Source organism: Leptopilina heterotoma, unplaced genomic scaffold (assembly GCF_015476425.1).
Source record: "Leptopilina heterotoma isolate Lh14 unplaced genomic scaffold, ASM1547642v1 Lhet_26, whole genome shotgun sequence".
Lineage (NCBI taxonomy): Eukaryota > Metazoa > Arthropoda > Insecta > Hymenoptera > Figitidae > Leptopilina > Leptopilina heterotoma.
Window position 1 is genome coordinate 4,678,725 of NW_025110969.1, and position 14,139 is coordinate 4,692,863.

Here is a 14,139-nt window from a genome sequence, read left to right on the forward strand (position 1 = left end):
TTTAATTTACAATTGAGAATTTGAAGGGGGCTTCACGTTCTCCACCACAGTCGAGGGCTCATAAAAAGTTGGTAGTTTTACAACGTTACAAGTAAACTGCACATATCTTTTAAATATGTGCCCATATGTGTTGCAAGACTAGGTGCATTTTAAATGTTCTTTCTACTTGATCGTAGCCTGAAATTTTTCGTGCGGCTGTGAAAATTTGATCCGCATTTTTTGGTTTGATTAAATCTTTATTGCTACACGCATATTCCTTTCGTTCCCTTTTGTGTTTTTTCAAGTAATTATCTCCAAACTGAACAATTAGCAGATATTTTTTAGCTTTAAATGCTATTTTATCTGCCTTCATTAGATTGAAAACTTGAAAATATAATATGCAATCTTTTATATTTACTTCATGTAATATAGGTTATATTATTTAACAATGTCAAACAATATTTTAAAATGGGACAATCAATTGGAAAACATTTTTTGCACTTTTTACCTATACAAAAATATACAAAACTTAAATTGTAAAGCGTGTTGCACGAACCTGTTCTTTCACAGTTAATCTAGATATGAAGTTTGTTGGATCTATAGAGCAAGCTGTCAAAGTTTGTGCATCCGTTAAAAGATTGCGGTGATTCTCCTGATGAAATACATTTGTTTTAAGCCCTTTTTTTACTGCAATTTTAAATGGATGATCCAATAAGGCGGTCAAAATATTTAAAATTGCTTGAAATTTGCTATTGAAACTGTTTTTGAGTCAAGCATTTTTCCATAATTTAAATCCCTTAACTTTAGTTCAACTCGCTTCTGACACGTGAGACCCATATTTTTGGCATTACTAAGTAATTGTGCTAATGAAGGCAATATAATGCACTACTTAAAGATTCTCGACAACGAAACAGTCAAATTTATCCTTCATATTCAAAGTTACAAGAAGTTTTTACGGAATGTAAACCTCAAGAATATAATTTTTCTGAATTTGAGTGCTTTATTTCTCTACAAAATCTCTTAAACAAGACTGTAGAGCGTCTTTGTGAAGCTGTGGCTGAAGACTGAAAAATGATTTTAATCATAAACTTAGAGCTCACTGTTACAATAGGATTTGACAGTTGAAGTGTACATTGTAATCCTCAGCATAACTTTCAAGATGTTAGCAACAAAAATTTGAATTCTGAGCATTCATTAGGGGCCGTCCATAAACCACGTGGACACATTTGGGGGTGGGGGGGTGAATCAAAATTTCACGTTTGTCCACGAAGGGGAGGGGGGGTGGTAAAGCAAATGTCAACGTGGACATATAATCAAAAATATTTCCAAAAAAGATATCTTAAGCTTAATCAGGATGATCGTAAGTTTCAGTTAATCAATTTCCCTGACAATTTACTGACATTAAAATTAATTTCCCTGACAAAATTCTTTTTACAGGAAAATATGAATGTTCACGGAAAATGAGTAAAATTTATGATTTTAATTATTTTTTAAAATGCTAATTATAACCCTTCCTGAATTCAATTATTTTCTACAATGTCAAACTAAACCTTCGTCTCTGAATCAATTAATTTAAATAATTTTCCGAAAGTTCTTCTAAAATTCTGTTATATTTCAAAATTATTTTTGAGTTTGATTGATAAATTTTATTTAAAAATTTTAAACATGATTGTTTCCTCTAAAATGTTAATAATAATTTTAAAATGTTATTTTTTTGTATATATTTGAATTTTTGAAAATATGTAATTGAAAATATTGAATTTTTAAAAATTAGAAGCTAATTTTCATTAATTTTCATTTTTAAATTTACCTTTAAATATTTTTTATTCTTCAAAAATTGTAACAAAAGACTTGAAATAAAATAATTATTTTCAATGAGTCGAAAAAAGTCACAATTTTCTTAATTTCCCTGACAAAAAATTTTTTCCTGACATTTCCCTGACTTTACTGACATTCTTGCTTTGAAATATGTTCAAAAATAATCTTTCTTATTTTTTAACATACAGGAGTACAAAAAAACTTATTTTTTTATTTTGCAATATCCACGTGGACAATTGTATAGGGGGGAGGGGGTTTAACAAATGTCCATGACTGTCCACAACGGGGGCGGGGGGGTCAAAAATTGGTGAAAAATTGTCCACGTGGTTTATGGACGGCCCCTTATTTATCAGACCCATGATCGTAGTCCAACTGAATGATTTAGAAAACAATTCCAATACTTGGTCCCATCCTACACCTCAGAGTATTCGTTTCTATCGACCTTCAAGGATTGTAGTTGAAAAAGATCAGACAACAACCTTAAAAGAACATCAACGACTAAACAGGAAATAAATACTCTCAAATGTCACAAATTTAAAAAGAGAAATGGTGAAACAGTAGGGGAGACTGGGGTAAACCAGCTCACTAGCGATTTGACGCTATGAACTCAACTTAAGATAGAGATATTAGTACTGTGAATAGTACTTAACATTCAACTTATAATAACGAACTTTCGTTTAGTTTCATGAATTCAACATAGAATCAGAGTCGATCAAATGTTTTTAGAGGTGTCAGAAAAAAACGTTCTTAGGATTTTTAAGTTTTTCGATCATTATTTTTGAGTCTTAATTTATTTGGCAAATTTTTCTTGTTGCTATTGGGTGTCCTTCTTTGAAGTACGTACATAGTTTTGTCTTATTTCAAAAAGATTTAATTAAATTTATTCTGAAATGTGAGGAATACACTTGGGGTAAAGTCGCTCAAGTGAGGTCGGGGTAAAGCCGCTCACTTAGTTTTAAATTTAAAATAAAATAATTTCACGTATTGAATTTTAACAATAAAAAATTTATGACTTGTTAGAACCAAAATTGTAACTACATTTCACTTTCTCTTAATAAAATATAACATTATTTAAATCCACAGTTGTAATTCATAAAACCTATATATTCATTATTTATTCAACCAATTTGTTGTTTCTAGAATTGTTTATAGAACTCATAGTTTATCAATATTAAATCATACTTAAGACGGGAATAAGACGAATTTTAATATTTAAAAAATAAAACTTTTCCGTCTTGAAAAGACAAAGTGAGCGAGTTTACCCTGGAAAATTGTGATTTCGAATTTTGGTATATGTGTATTAAAAAGTTTCTCTAAGTAAAACTAAAAAAGATAAATCAAAAACTCTTTTTTATTTCTTAGTAGAAATCATAAGCTTTCAAATGATATAAATTAATTTGGATTTAGAGAATAATTTTGTAAGGCTATAAGTCATTGACAGTACAAAATATTCTGAATCTGAAATGTAAAGAATGAGTGGGGAAATTTTTTGACAATCAATGAATTCGACGTTATATTATAATTGATAGCATTCTCTAAATCACTGTTTCATTATAAAGACGTGTCCCGTAAATATTACAATACCGAGACTAAAGTATTATTTGAAGAAAATTTTTATTTTAACAAAATTATTGTGCATAATTGTTATAAGTGTCGACCCGTCAACCGAAAGGTAAAACACACCATATATTTAATTTTCTGTTTTTTAAAAATGTATTTATTGTTAAGATTGATCTGAAATGTCTCGAAATTTATGTTTATATAGCGGGTCGCTAAATTTATTATAAATATCTCCATCTGCTGTTTTTGGGAAGATATTCGTCTCTGGCAGATATCACAAAATCGCTACAATTAACAACATAATCATAACCGGTCCTTTGGTGCTGTTTTTCAACACTTTCTAATGGTGTAAACAAATGTAGAGAAAAAAATTTTTTGACCTTGAAAAATTAAATTAAAAAATAAAATTTCTTTTTTTTATCAAATGGACAGTTTTTATTTTTTTAAAAAAATTTTTATCATAAAGGTGAGGTTTTTCCTAAAAAAATGTATAGGTCAAAACGTAGGACAAGAACTTTTAACTGGTCAAAATAAACATTTACTTCTGCAATCCACCGCCCCTGCGCGTTGTTGGGCTATATATTGTTTATAACAATTGGAATAAATTATTTTATGCTTTATTAATTATCTGGTGGTCATATTGGATGAATTTGAATTGATTTAGATCATGTGCAGCAACGGAATAAGAAAATAAACGTCCTTTTTAAAAAAGTGTATTAATATGTTAACTATGATTAAAAAAAAATTATAAATAATTAAAATCCCCAAAATTGGCCTGGAAGGATGTCTTAAAAATTTATTCCCCTTTAATTTAAGACAAAGAACACTCAAATCGGTTAAAAATTGTAAGCTGTAGACATTTTTTAATAGTAAATTGTAAAAAAATTCCACTGTGGGTCGGTGCACTGCAAAAGTAAATGTTTATTTTGACTAGTTAAAAGTTCTTGTCCCACGTTTTGACCTATACATTTTTTTAGGAAAAAGCCTCACCTTTATGATAAAATTTAAAAAAAAAATAAAAACTGTCCATTTGATAAAAAAATTAAATTTTATTTTTTAATTTAATTTTTCAAGGTCAAAACATTTTTTTTCTCTACATTTATTTACACCATTAGAAAGTGTTGAAAAACAGCAGAAAAACCCAAAAAAGAAAACGTATTTTCGTTTTGTTTTAAAGAAACTACACATTTTTCAAATATTCCATGTAAATTTTTGACCTGGGTCACTTGACGTGGAACCCGTCATATAAATATATATGTGTATAATTTAAATTAATTACGAAATCTTAAGCAGAGAATTTTGAGAGATAATAATTTGAAATTAATGGAATGACTGAGGATCTTTTTTATTCACGTTATATTAACAAAAATTATTTATTTGAATATTTTATAATTTGTAAATTTTGAGAATTGCTAATTTTAAATCCATTTTTTTGTCGACTTGTATTTACGCGATGAGCTCATCTCTATTTTTTTATATATTGAATATATTGTCTAGTGTTAATGAACGAATATGATTCTTATTTAAGGTGAAATTATATAATTGTACTTCAGAATATTTTTCGAACTTTATTATTTTAGATCATCAGAGAAATGAATTTATGAGAATTATATAAAATATATTTTTTGTTATTTTAATTTTCTTTTTTTTTTGTTCAGTAACAAGAAAGGAAACAATTTTGTTACAATTTTCAAGATTTTTACCGATCTGCAAAAGTGGGGTTTTAAACCCCAGACTGGGGTTTACCCCAGTCTCCCCTAAAAGTAAAATTTAACGTTTTCCAAACTTTAAAGGATGGGAAATGTCTTAATACTGTAGTCGGAAATGCAGTTTAAAAAGACTTTTTAAAATAAGATTAGTAGAAACTTATATGATAAATTTTAATATGAAAGACTTTACCTGCATGTCCAACTATTTTAATTTCATATTCTAGCCAATTATCACAAGGAGCTTCAGTTTTCTTATTAAATTGTATAATATTTTGTAACCAATTTATTTTTTTGATTGGTCGCACCGAATCTATTTTAATAAAGTAGTGTCAACAGATTTCCTATTATTGTCTGTTCACCTTCTTTAATGAAATTTATTAATAATATGATTAATAAGATGAAAAAACACGGAAAATTCGACAAATATTCCTCTCCAAACTTTCACTTACCATAAAATGACGAAAAATGGTCAAAAATGTAAACAAAAAATCAAGTGTACACATAAATTATTCGAAAAAGCAATTATGGTAAAAGAAATTTAATCTGTTAATTTGTTTGGTGGACAAAGACAAAAAAAGCAGAAAGCAGAATCTTAGCATCTAATAATCGCAAAAATTCAAATTTTGTCTCAAAATACGTAAGAAAAATTTAAATTAGTGTAAGGTGGGGCAGTACTATTCGCGGGGCGTAACTCTATTCTTTAGTCCTGGAGAGAAAACTATTCATCCGATTAAAGTATTTTTTACACTGTATACTTGTCATGTGAAATAAACATTGTGTGCTTTGAGCTTCTGGCGCCATCTATCATAGGAGTTAGGTACCCAAATGTGATTTTTATATACTCGCTTACTTGTTTTCACTCATTTAGTCTGCCATTTTAAGTAGTGATAAACGGTCGGAAAAATTATTTCTAAAGTAAAATTTAGTGCTGAACACGAATATCATAATGGATTTTTGATATTCTATTGTTCAAAAATTTTACAAGTGTTTTTTCAAAAAATGGGCGGATGGGGCGAAACTATTCTTCCACTGATGGCAGCGAAAACTACGAAACAGTGTATTTTTTATATGCTTGTTTCTAGGTTAGAATGATAAGAAATTGAAAGAGGTAAACCAGAAAAAATCCTCCAACTAACAAATTAATTTTTATATTTTTTTTAGTATTATATCATTAATAGCTGCAAGAATAGTTACCCCTCTCGTTTTTTTCGACATCAAAAATTTTTTTTTCGTAAAATCGCTGTATTTCGGAACAGAATCGAGTTGCAGCAAAATAATACATAGCAAAATTGTAGCTAAAAAGTCAGGTTTTAAAACGGTCCTACTCATTTTTTTATTTTTTTTAAATAAATTTTATAGACTCAAAAATTCAAACAAGAATAGTAATGCCCCACCCTACCCTATTATATTTTAATTTTCAAACGGTCCTACTCATTTTTTTATTTTTTTAAAATAAATTTTGTGAACTCAAAAATTCAAACAAGAATAGTAATGCCCCACCCTACCCTATTATATTTTAATTTTCAAAGTTTTAAATTAATTACATAAGTTGTTAATATCAAAAGTTTTTTCTTAAATTTTTTTCGTCAACCAAAGGCTTCCGGATATAATGACGTTGCTATTGTGCTGGGTCCAACTATACAAAATTTACAACCCAATGCAGCAAATGCCAGAAAGTCCCAAAGTCGTATAAAACGGAATTTTGAAGGTAGTAATTTAGAAACTCAAGAAAATAAAAATACTCAAAGCTTAAAATTTTCAAAGAGTTTTTTTCTAATTTTTGGCCGAAAGTCGCATTTTACAAAAAAATAATGCTTTATGGATAAATAATTATAGTATTAAATCAATTATTAATTAAAAATATAATTACAAAAAAAGTTATTTTTTTATGTAAAAAATTTATACCTTCATCATTTTCTTGATATGTTAATGTTGAAAACTTTTTGAAATGAATGCTAAAATGTTACCAGTACTTGGCCAGTATTGCATTTTGTTATCTGTAAATATTATCCCACAAATTTTCGATTTTTGTGTTTCAATCTAAACTATAATGTAAAAGCATTTTGCGTTATAACAACACTTGGCCAGTTTCTAGCAAGTACTTAACCAGTATTGTATTTCAATGTTTTTAAACAATTTAGCATTCATTTCACAAAGTTTTCAACATTAACTTATCGAGAAAATGATAAAGGTAGAAATTTTTTACATAAAAAATAACTTTTTTTGTAATTACACTACCGTCCATTAGTATCAGGACGCCCCTTTTTTCATGAGTGGAAAAATGCTTAAAACGCAGAAAATAAGAATGACAAAAAATTTTCGTATTTTTTTCCTGAAAGCCAATGAAATTATTATGAAAAGGCTGACACCTGATTGAAGAATTTTCGTTGACTATTCTGTCAAATACAGAAAAAATACTGGATTTTGCATGCTTTTCGTAATTTTTTAATTTCTTGAAAACTAATTAACTTTTTTTAGCGTTCTTGGTCTTGTTTCAATCTCTATTCAATGTAGAATCTAAATTAATTAATGGTATTGTGATATAAATTTTTCCAAAAAAATTTGAAACTGTGAAAGTCAGATAAAAAAATTTTGAAAAACAGATTGACACTTTTTCAACAAAAATTTTTTTTTTGAATTTTCCCATAATTTTTCACGAAACGATTATCAATTCTATTTTTTTAATTAAATAATTAAATAATTAAAGAGCTTTTTTGAATTTTAGTATATCTATTAAATAAACATATTTTACATTGACGTTTTTGACACTTTAATATTCTTGATAATTTTTTGAATTTTTTTAATCCTTCTTTTACGGATTCAAATTTTTTTGGAAAAATTTATTTCACAATACCAGTTAATAATTTAGATTCTACATTAAATAGAGATTAAAACAATACCAAGAGCGCTAATAAAAGTTAATTAGTTTTCGAGAAATTAAAAAATTACGAAAAGCATGCAAAATCCAGTATTTTTTCTGTATCTGACAGAATAGTAAACGAAAATTCTTCGATCAGGTGTCAATCTTTTCATAATTTCATTAGAATTCAGGAAAAAAATACGAAAAATTTTTGTCATTCTTATTTTCTACGTTTTAAGCATTTTTACACTCATGAAAAAAGGGGCGTCCTGATACTCACGGACAGTAGTGTATATTTTTAATTAATAATTAATTTAATACTATAATTATTTATCCAAAAAGCATTAATTTTTTGTACAATGAGACTTTCGGCAAAAATTAAAAAAAAATAAATCTCTTTGAAAATTTTAAGCTTTGAGTATTTTTATTTTCTTGAGTTTCTAATTTACTACCTTCAAAATTCCGTTTTCTACGACTTTGGGACTTTCTAGAACTTGCTGCATTGGGTTGTAAATTTTGTATAGTTGGACCCAGCACAATAGCAACATAATTATATCCGGAACCCTTAGGTTAGCGAAAAAAATTTAAGAAAAAACTTTTGATATTAACAACTTATGTAATTAATTTAAAACTTTGAAAATTAAAATATAATAATTGTAATTTTTTTACGTATTTTGAGACAAAATTTGAATTTTTGCGATTATTAGATGCTGAGATTCCGCTTTCTGCTTTTTTTGTCTTTGTCCACCAAACAAATTAACAGATTAAATTTCTTTTACCATAATTGCTTTTTCGAATAATTTATGTGTACACTTGATTTTTTGTTTTTACTTTTGACCATTTTTCGGCATTTTATGGTAAGTGAAAGTTGGGAGAGAAAAATTTGTCGAATTTTCCGTGTTTTTTTATCTTCGGATTGTAATATTAGCAATAGTTATTAACTTACAATTTTATGCAACTTATATCAGCTTATTCGCTATAAAATTTACAATGTCGGTGTTATTTTCTTTTTTATTAACATTTTTTTTCACTGAGCTATTCAGGAAAATCTAGAGGGATCAGGATTTAATAAATGGATATTAGTTGATAGGGTTTCATTTCCAACACTTTTGCCATGATTGTTTATCTATTGACATAATGTATAATTCATGAATATAGTTATAATTTTAATAATTGCTGTTTATTATTGAATTAAAATAGTAAGTTAGACATTAATAAATAATTAAACAAGAGAAATAAATATATTAAAAAAGAAAAACTATTATAATATACATGAATTAAATTCAACTTTGGAAAACGAACATTGAGGATACGTTTAATAGAAGATAGAAAATTCATCTAATAAGTTTGTAATAAAACTTGTAGATACATTTAATCATAACATAAACTATTTATTCTTTAAGAAACACTATTTTACCTTAGACCAATATATTATTCGTAAAATAACTCAACATAAAGAAACAGAAATCACAAGTTCAAACTTTCAAAGCACAATAGATTTGCAACTAATGCAGAGTTGCCAAAGTTGACAATGAGTTATATTAAAAGCAACTGCGCAAGTGTTACTACTGTTAAATTATTGATTGTCTTATGAAGCGAATATTTAATATTATTTTTTCAGAAAATAGTTTTAAAGAAATTTAAATTACATTAAACCATTACTAATTTATTTTAAAGAAACCTTTGCCAAGTTGTACATTTTTATAATTTTGGTGTTCATTTCATGAACATTTTGCTTCCTCATAGAAATAATAATAATTGAAATATAAGAATTAATTTTTATAAAAGAGTTAAAAATCATTAAATCTTGGTCCCAAAAATATGTTTCTATATATTGTATAAGATGGTTATAATAGTTTAATAATTGCACATAAGTTAATAAACAAGAATGTTGAAAAAATGATATTTTCCACAATTTTTTATTTTTCAAATACCAATAATTTGATCATTTATGACCCAATCAGGTTCAAAAATAGGTCAATCGAAGCCTATTTTAATGATCTACAAGTTGGTGATGATACTTTTAAAGTTACTTTTATATTTTTTAACAAAATTTTCAAAAAAGTGTTATTTTCGAACAATTTAGATTTTTAAAACTTTAATATATCTGGCTAATATAGACGAAAAATGTTCAATAAAGGCTTAAAAGATGCGTCTAAAAAAATTCTACAAAACTAAAGAAAAACATTTATAGGTATCCTAACATTTTTTTAAGTCATGGACAAAAAACGTTTTTTTACAAAATGTAAAATGCAAAAAAATATAGTTAAACTTTATGAATCGGGCTGAAAATACTCTCATTTTGTCACCAGGGAGAACTACAATTTAAAAAAAAATTGTGGCCTTTAGCTCTTTCTCGTTTTGAGATATTAAGGCAAATGTAATGTTAGTACACACATACACACACACATCGGGACATTTTTTAAAATCCGTTTTTTTGGACTTCTGAAATAAAATTACATCAACATTTTTTTTATTTATTTATAACATTTATACGGGCAATGCCCACTCGTGGATAAAGTACTAAAGATTAGGTATAATGAAAAAAAGTTTATAAATATGTCAAAAAATCACAATCGAACATTTTGCTAATACAATCCTTCCTCTATGAGGAAGCAATAATCGTATATTTTACAAACAATTGCAATACAAAAATAGATGGGTGATTAAATTTAAAATGTCATTTTGCTGTCCTGCCGAGAAAACTCGAGTCCGAACGTTCTAACCTATCTACAAAATGCTCTCACTTATTACTGGAATTTTTGAAATCGCACACATCCGAAGTTAGAAATATAATCATTCTTTTTTAAAATGAGAATTGAGGCAGAATGTCACTGGTGTCCCCTAAAAACACAGGCACAAAATAAAAGTTTTTTGATCTAAACACTACATTTCTATGTATTTTTTGCCGCTGAATGTGAATCCAAAGGCAGAATTTACAAATTTGCTCAAAATTTTGAAATAATAATAAATAATTTTAGAGTCGTTTTTTGAGATTATAAAATTTAACAACATATTTTTATTTTTTCTGTCAATATTAAGTTTTCTACATTTTTGCTATAAATTATAAATCAACCTATATTTTCTATATATTATGTTCAATTATTCCAGTTTTAAAACTATATTTTTACTCATATGTTCATGTCTTTTTTATTATTTAAAAATAATTTTCAATGACATCTTTCAGCGTGTCACTGGTGTCCCCTAATTTGCTTACGTCTTCTTGTGATTTACAGCTATACATAATTTACGGTGAAAATTAATATAAATTATTTTATAATTCGTATTTGACCATAAGCTTTTAATATTCAAGTGTTTTCACAATTTAAACTAAAATAAATTTATTTGAGGCAAAAGTGAAAGAAATCAAATAATTTTTTGAATTTTTCTTTGGCGTCTAAACCATGTTGATAAAAATAATTTGTTTAATAAAAACTTTACTGATAGGGGAGAGTGGTCCTAAGTTGGCCGTGGGCCTAAGTTGGCCACCCTGCATTTCTCAGCGATGGTATACTGGACGAATCTATAATTTTGTGGTATGATGTATTGATAAACCATGATATAATTTATGGACCTAATTATAATCTAAGATTCTTCTACGCGTTGTGAGGACAATAATATTGTTTTCGACTAAAAAAATTTGATTTTTCTTGTTTTTTCGAGAGCAGCTACAAGAGATAAATAATTAAAAATTTCTATATGAGTGTGTGCGCTAGTTCCTTTATTTAATGTTGTAATAAGAGGTTTTGTTGATTTTTTAATTAAATTTTTTTTATTAGCGTAATAATTTGAAACTTGTAAAAATCTACAGTGGTCCTAAGTTGGCCACCTATTGTTTTTGTTTGTTTTTATTTATGTTTTATTTCTTTTTTGTGTTTTTTATCACGAGAAAGACCGTTAAAGTGTAACGTAGGAATTAAACAAAGACAAAAAACAAAAAAAAATGGTTTAAAAAACATTAGAAAAAATGAAGTACAAAAACGCCTGTCTCTACAGCCATCCACCACTGTAAATAAATGAAATAAAATATTGCTTCATTTTCTAAACAAAAATAGTTAAATAATGCGTTTTTATTCTCCTAAATGTATCAAATTTGTAAAATTTCTGCGTAATTGAAAAGAATATGCATTTCTTCCTTACACACAAGCGAAAAAAAGTGGTGGCCAACTTAGGACCGCTATTTCTGAAATGTCCAAAATGCAGCTTTTCACTATTTATTGTATTAAGACTACAAAAGCCATTCTATAACGTTCTAAATACCACAAAATTATAGCAGAACGATCTCTGAACACTAATATATACTTGCCGAGGTGATTAAATTTCATTTTGTTACTATTTTCGACCAGTTTGCTTAGGCGGCCAACTTAGGACCACTCTCCCCTAAATTTTAAATTTGATTTTACTTAAGGTATTGAAAGACAATGATTTATTAGAAAATCTGATTGTATTTTTAGTTTGTTCTACTGAAAAGATACTGAAAAAGTGCCTTGTGAAAATATATGTTTTTTCTCCAAAAATCTGTCTGTTTATGAAAATATTTGTTATTATGTGCTTGACCACTATTAATTTCATGGATTATACATGCTAGTCAACCAAAAAAAAATAATTTAACCAGAAATTTCAACATTGCCAAGTCAACATTTGTAGTTGTTGAAAATGACATTTTAAATTTAATCACATAGATACATTCTAGTACTAAAATATTTCAGGATCGTAATGTTAATAATTACTATTTGCATTGAAATAAAGTTTTATTATATTCTTTAATGTTGAATATAAAATATTGAATAAAACATATAAATTTAATTTTTATTTCTGTATTTAGAAAATAAATCGTTTAAATAAGAGTGCAATTTTTCTACCAATCATTCGATTTCAGGAAGGAACATAAATATTTTTTTTCTTTATTGTTACCTATACTGTTAGAAACTAGAAAGTAACCAGCTAACATTTTAGCGCGTTAAATTGAAAAGTTTAATATGTTTTTAGTATTTAAATCATAAAATTAAAGTTTTATAAGTATCAAATAAAACACAGTCACATGAATATAATTGAACACATCTCGATTTATTAAAATATAAATTATAAAAAGATTAAAATACAATTTGCCATACTCGGGCTGATTCGTCTCAAGGTTCGTGAAAAACTCTTACCGCTTTCCCTCAAATTCTTATCACACTCTCTCTCTCTCCCTACTCTTCCTAATCACTCATACACACAGACATACACACAATACAAAGACCTTACAGATTCGGCCTTTCCTGACCTAATGTTCGTCTTCGAACAAATTCCATCTTACAAAATTTCCTATAGCTTGACTTTAATCTTTCATTCAACTTGGCTTCCAGAGTCTCATATTTTTTGGCTCCCAGACACCCTCGTACCGTTTTTGAGTTACTTGGTGACCTTCAATGTCAGCAATCACGTAACGATTGTGTCTGAGGATCCTTACTATTTCGTATGGACCTTTGAATACTGGCCGCAATTTAGGCGAAATTCCCGGAGTTGAGTCAAAGTTACGTACCATCACATAGTCGCCTACTTTATACGCATACGCTTCTTTTCGACGTTTGTTTACATAGTTCTCATTGTAACTTTGACTCTTCTCAATTTTCTTTTCAGCCGACGATCGAATTTTCTCTAAGTCTCTTTCATTTACGTTAACTTGACTTTCTAAAAACATTTTTATTTCGTCATTAACTTTACCGATCTGATCCACACCAAATAGCATTTTACTCGGAGTCTCGCCGGTTGACTTATGCACAGAGTTATTAACTGCATATTCAATGTCACATATTACACGAGGCCATTTCATACCACACTCATTATCAGAAAGTTTAGCCAGCATTGGTTCAATCGTTCGATTAACGCGCTCGATTTGCCCGTTTGCTTGTGGCGATGCAGTTGCAACTTTTACATGATTTATTCCGTACTCCGTTACAAAGTCTAAAAATTCACTCGACGTAAAGCATGTTCCGCGATCGGAAATCAACGTCTGGGGTTTACTATACGAAACGAAGTAAGCTTTTAAATGTGCTATCGCTTCTGCCGTTTTTGTAGTTCTGGTCGGGTACATCCGAACAAATTTGGTAAATGCATCGGTCACCATCAATATGTGTTTTTTCTCTTTCACGCGTGCATCGAAAATATCGATATGATCTATATGAATCGTTTGAAAAGGTACATTTCCTTTCGGAATCATTTGAATAAAGC